Below are 5,947 nucleotides of genomic sequence, written 5' to 3'. Positions count from 1 at the left end.
GAGTGAAATGAGTCAATCGGAGAAGGACAAACATTATATGCTCTCATTCACTTAGGGAATATAAATAATAGTGAAAGGGAATAGAAGGGAAGGGAGAAGAAATGTGTGGGAAATATCAGAAAGGGAGACAGAACATAAAGACTCCTAACTCTGGGAAACAAACTAGGGGTGGTGGAAGGGGAGGAGGGTGGGGGGTGGGGGTGAATGGGTGACGGGCACTGAGGGGGAAACTTGACGGGATGAGCACTGGGTGTTATTCTGTATGTTGGTAAATTGAACATCAATAAAAAATAAATTTATTATTAAAAAAAAAGAGGCTTGCGGATGTTTAGCAATTGTCCACCTTAATACAATGTATGCAAGAACAGAAAGGTGTGACACACGACAGAGGAAACGTTTAGAAGAAAGAAAATAGGGAAGTCCAAATAGACCACAGACTATCATGACATTTGAAGTTAATGCAAATGGAGAAATAAAGAAATGGGTAAAAATTGAGGCAGGAGAATGTAGGTCAAAAGCAAAACTAAACCAAAACGCTAATGAACTACAAAGTGTGGAAAATTCGAAGAGTAGGACAAAGAAAGTACATGTGCTGGGCAGGGCAGGAGCAAAGGGTTTTGGTGTTGTTGATGCAGGGCCAGGGGTGTCACCACACCAGGAGGCCGGCTGACTTCCCCAGCGGGGGCCCTGGCAGGGAGTGGCAGGAACCCAGAATCACAGTGCCCAGAGGCCTGGTCAGCACCTGCCCCGCAGGTGGGCTCACGGGCGGCAGGAACCCCTGCTTGGGGCCTCCCGGGAGCCCCGCCTGGAACGAGGCTCGAGGACCGCCGTCGGCAAACCCACTGCACACGTCATCAGCTCCCCAAGGCAGCAAGCGGGGGCCACCTCTGGCGCCTGGCCTCCTTGCTAGCAGTCCCTCATCACTCCCCGGGGAGGTTCTCCAACGGTGTGACCGCTTTTGCCGAGGGACAACGAGTATGTGCCGAGTGTGAGCTTCTGGAGATTTCCAAGCTTCGGTGAGGGTGATCCTCCCACGAGGACTTTCTCGTCTCATCCGTGAGCTCCTTAACCAGCAGTGACTTACAAAACCAGTTCGCCGCTATCATGGTCATTGCCTGGCACAGCCTGTTGGGGGGTGGGGGGTGTCCGTAGGCAGCTAACTGGGATGGGCATCTCTGAAGGCCACTGCTGGACAGGAGCATCAGTTCCCTGCCATGAATGATTAAATAGTTCAGGGAGGACATGGTGACCTCATGTAAAGCTAGGAGACTTGAGGCTGGTGGCCTCTGCGGTGTCAGGGGAAGCGGACTTGTGCCATGTCTGAGGCATTTGGGGTCCTCAGTAGAAGCCCTCCTGCTGCGCTCCCAGCCTGGATGGGTGATGTGAAGAAGTTCGGGGAGCGGTGAGGGGTGAGCGGGCTGGAGGAAGCCACACAGCGTCCTGCACTGCTCTCCATCCCGCCCCCGACTCCGAGCCGGTGCACAAGGTGGGCCCCAGGCAGTCACACAGCTCTGTGTGGGCATCCCCAGTGCCTCCCTGCCACCTGTGGGGGAAGAACCCAGGCTGCTTCCCCAGCCCATGGGGATGGCCCCCTGGGGACAGCCACATTCCCCGAGCCTGAGGGCCCACAGGCAGACAGGCTGCAGAAGCAAGTGAGCTCGTCGGCTGAGTCTGGGGAAGGAAGGGCCCAGTGCGCTCAGTGTGATCACAGGGGATGGAGGGCCTTGAAAGGAGAGGAAAGAGGACCAGGAAGGCAGCCTGAGAAAGGCCTGGCCTGACGACCCCAGACTCTGAAGACGGAAGGAGGGGCCACCAGCCAAGGAGTGCAGGCAGACGGGAGGAGCTTGGTCCAGTGGGACCCATGTCAGACTTTGCATCTACACTTATCTGTGTGATTCGAAGCCACCAGGTCTGGGGTCACCTGTTCCAGCAGCTGTAGGAAACCAATACGATGGCTTACAGGGTCTCCCCCTCCGCCCTCGGCTCCTTTCCCCCCCACTCAGCCAGTCTCAGGATGCTCTGCGCAGACTGACTGTCTCATTCTTCCCAGCAGGACACACTAGTTACCATCTCAGGACCCTTGCACTGGCTGCTCCATTTGCTTGCCCCACTTGGCCACTGCCCGACCTCCCAGCCGAGCAGCTGCCCCCACAGGCAATCTCCTCCTCCTTGCTGACCTAGTGCTTCCATTCTGACCCGCAGTGATTTGGACCAAAGGCCCCTGACACACTCACCCTGATGTCACATGACATGTGGGCACACAGCCTTAGATGTCCTCACCCTGTACCTCACTTCTACTTCCACCTTATTCCCACGGTCACTGCTTTTTATCCTCTGCACTATTTTCCTTTCTGTGTCCTCTGAGGATTTGGCCGCAATCCGCAGGCTCCCCGAACCCAACCCTGGTCAAGACAGATCCTCTGCTCATTGTAATTTGTGGGGTGTCTGGGCCTGCTTCATGTCGGGCAGAGAATGGGATGCCCAGGAGGCACCTCCTGGAGACCTCACTGGCTAGGGGCAGCAGTGGGGCTGCTCCACCCAGTGTGTTGGTGTAAAAACACATGGGTCTTACTTCTCGCAGACAGTCATGTTCTAACAGCCGTATTTGAAGATGATGCTCCCAAATCCACTTAAAAAAAAAAAAAAGAATGCTTTGAAGTCACCTAGTTTGCCGCACACATGTGACTGGGGAATCAGCGGGTCTCCCCTCGCCCATGGGTCCAAGCCTGGGTTGGGGGGTGTCCAGTTCCCCCTGCAAACAAGTGGGGGAGCTCCCCCTCAACCTCAAACACACACCCTCCAAAGCATCCGACCGCGAGGTCTTCCCTCAAAGGCAGAATCAACCTAAGGAAAAAATAAGATGAAATCCAGGATAAGAATCTAAGACTTTAGTCATAGTGGCGGGTGTTTCACGAACTCACGTTTGGTCATAAATGTCAGTGGACTTTCAGGGCTCTTGTGCATCAAGAGAGATGAACCAGAGCTCCAGCAGTGTCTCCAGCCTCCCCTGGGGACGGCTGTGGGCTGAGAAGCAGCCTGTCTGGACTCGGGACTCGTGGGGAACGGTCTCTGGTCGGCTGAGCGCAATGGGTTGAGCATCGTGGAACCTGCATGCAGTGTCCACTCAGGCTGGACACACTGGCTGGGCAGCCACCTCGGGCCTGCTGGCTGCACGCCTCTTGAACATACACCAATTCTGCACCCTGACTCAGGACGCGGTTTCTTCTGCTTGAGCCCGTCAGACGGGCCACCCATGAGAGCACACGCCACCCTGAGGCATCGGGTTCCCTCGGAGGCCTCCTGACATGCCAGCCCTCCCCGGCTCACGTTTCTGGACCTTTGCTCCTGCTCACTGAGCTCGGACCTGTACCACGTCCTGAGCCAGAGCTGAGTGGCTCCTTCAGGAAGCTTTCTCAGGGCTCAGGAGCCCACCCTGACCGATGTCCCCCACCATGTGGCTCCCGCACAGGGATTCGGGAGAGAGACTCTGAGCCTCCTCAGCAAGGCCGGAGCAGACCACGTGTGTGGGCCTCAGAGACGCAGAGAGGGAGCGAATTAACTTGGGGAAGGAGAAGCCGACAGCAAGCCCACAGGTGATGTTGAACGCCACGTTTTGTGCGACCAACCCCATGCCATGCATGGTGAATGCCCTGGCTTTGAGGGCATCCTTGACAAGCGCCCTGAATGGGAACTGTGCCAGGGGAGCTTCCTCCTGGCTGCTCATTTCTGCATTGTCCTCATCCATCCTCCCACCCCCCATGAGCCTGGAAACATTAAAAAGCAACTGTCCTCACTGTAGCAGAAGGTGGGCTTGGGCCGGCTTTGCTGTGATTCTGCACGCTGATGAGGCCCTGTGCGTAGCCGCCCTCCGTGATCCTCCTTCCCACTTTGAGAGGCATGGCCAGAAAAGTCAACCATTTTCAAATCATCATTAGGAAGAGGGGACTTCCCCAGACTACCAACCCAGGGGCTTACCCACTTCCCTCCTGCCAGCCGGCCTCAGATGTTCCTGCAGAGTCTGCAGGCCACCACATAGGGCTGGTAAGGACCCCAAGGCCAGGGTGTCAGGAGGCTGCCTGGCCCGGACCCCCACCCGCACAGCTCATCCCAGCTGACCACATCCTTCCTGGGCCCAGGCCACCCCGGGAGCCTGTGCTGTTGGGCTCCGGCAGCCTGGGAGGGCAGTCTCCAGCCCTTTGCCTCAAGGAGGGGTGCTGATAGGGCCGGGAGACCCCTGCACCTTCCTGGGAGCCCCCCAGGGTCCCGTCAGCAGCACCCTCACAGCCGCATACCCACCTGTCACTTTCACTCGACCTTAGGATGTTCTTGCTCATAACCCTCGGAGTCAGTTTTCACCCTAATTAGGGCAGCTGAGCCTTAGAACGTCACATTCCAGCCAAAGACCAGGATGATGGCTGGGCCCAGGAGCAAGTGGGGATGCTGGTGTGGGCAGCTTCCTTAGCGTTCCTTCCTCCCAGCAGGAAGGAAGTGGGGCGTTCGGGGGAAGGCCTGGTGGGTTGGTGGCTGCGACGTGGGAGCATGTACACAGCCCTTTTGGTTTCTTCTGTTTCCTAATTGGGAGAACAAAGCAGTGAGTGATGACAAAGCTCTGGGCATCCTCATACAGAGGCAAGCTATCTCTGAGCAAAGCTGAACAGAGGCCCAGGGGCCCCTCAGAGCCACACAGTGGACATGACGAGAACCAGTCAGCGAGAACTCTGGAAGTGTCCCCAGCTGCCTGTGGCTGGGAGGTGGAGTCGGGGCTGGGTGGAGCAGCTCCGGGCTTTGCCCAGGACTGCATGGGCAGTTGGCAGAGAGGGCGGGAGTTTTAGAGAGCTCAAGTGAGGGATGGGGACCCAATAGTGGGTATGGACTGCTCCCTTCCCGGGGACAGGCCAGGACATGCAGGAGATGGACCCAGCAACCCTGGGGGACATCCTGACCCAGCACTGGCGGGAGCCAATGGGATAAGCAGAAGAGGGAGCAGAGCCCTCTGAGCATAGGGAGGTGGAACAGAGAGAGGTGGAGCCCTGGGGGTAGGAAGGCTCCAGATCCAAAGGGTGTCAGGGACTAGAGCCGGGCAGGGACCATGTTGGGCAGCTATACCCAGAGATGAGGATGCAGGCTCAGGTGAGCCAGAGATGCAGGTGGGGCAGCTCCTGGGCCCACAGCCACCTGGTCGGCTGCTTCTTCTACCTGCCTGTGGCTGGGCGGGGAGGGCAGGGTCCTCCAGGTACTGCTGGTGCCTGGGAGTGCTGGGGGGCCCAGCCGCTCAGGGCCCCTCCCTCCATGTGTGCCGAACAGCCTGCCTGTCTGTTAAAGAGCAGATCCCTAAAGGCTCCACATCTGTGTTTCTGTGGACCAGAAGGCTGCTCACTTCGGCAGCACATATACTAAAATTGGAACGATACAGAGAAGATTAGCATGGCCCCTGTGCAAGAATGATATGCAAATCTGTGGACCAGAAGAGAAAGCCAGCCTCTCTGACATTCCCAGTGATTCTGAAATGCAGGTTCTGGCAGCACCTGGCAACCAGCCCAGAACAGCCCCCGCTCCAGACCTCTGCCTTCCTTCACCTTCGAGGCAGAGCACCCAAAGAGCAGAACAGCATGGCCAATTTGTGTGCTCACAGGCCCACTGGGTCAGGACACGCTTCTGCTTCGAAGCCTGCAAAGGCCCTGACGCCCTTGCCAGGACAGCTGCAAAGCCTTAGCCTGACCACTGAGAGGTGTGACCCTTCTCGCCACTTTGCCCTCATGCCCTCCAGGCATTTCTAATTGTGCATAATGCTGAGAGGGCGCACATCCTCTGGGCTTGGAGCCCACCACCCAGCCCTCCTCAGCTGCAGCCTGTGTGTTGTATCTGTTCTGTAGAACAGTCCAGTGTCTTGGTGTTTTATGGATCCTGCCTTGCTGTCATGTGTAGGAACTCTTCACCAGGTCCCGGG

General features: G+C 57.1%; 1 non-coding gene across 1 annotated transcript; it reads left to right on the top strand.

Moving 5' to 3' along the window:
• Window positions 1-5,369: 5,369 nt before the first annotated feature.
• LOC129501065 (U6 spliceosomal RNA) lies at window positions 5,370-5,476 on the top strand. Its single transcript, XR_008662638.1, has one exon. It is a non-coding gene; the product is annotated as a U6 spliceosomal RNA (small nuclear RNA).
• The last annotated feature ends 471 nt before the right edge of the window (window positions 5,477-5,947 follow it).

The sequence above is a fragment of the Nyctereutes procyonoides genome, unplaced genomic scaffold, assembly GCF_905146905.1.
Source record: "Nyctereutes procyonoides isolate TBG_1078 unplaced genomic scaffold, NYPRO_anot_genome, whole genome shotgun sequence".
NCBI lineage: Eukaryota > Metazoa > Chordata > Mammalia > Carnivora > Canidae > Nyctereutes > Nyctereutes procyonoides.
Note: the sequence above shows the minus strand (reverse complement) of the source record. Positions and strands in the feature narration are given on the sequence as shown.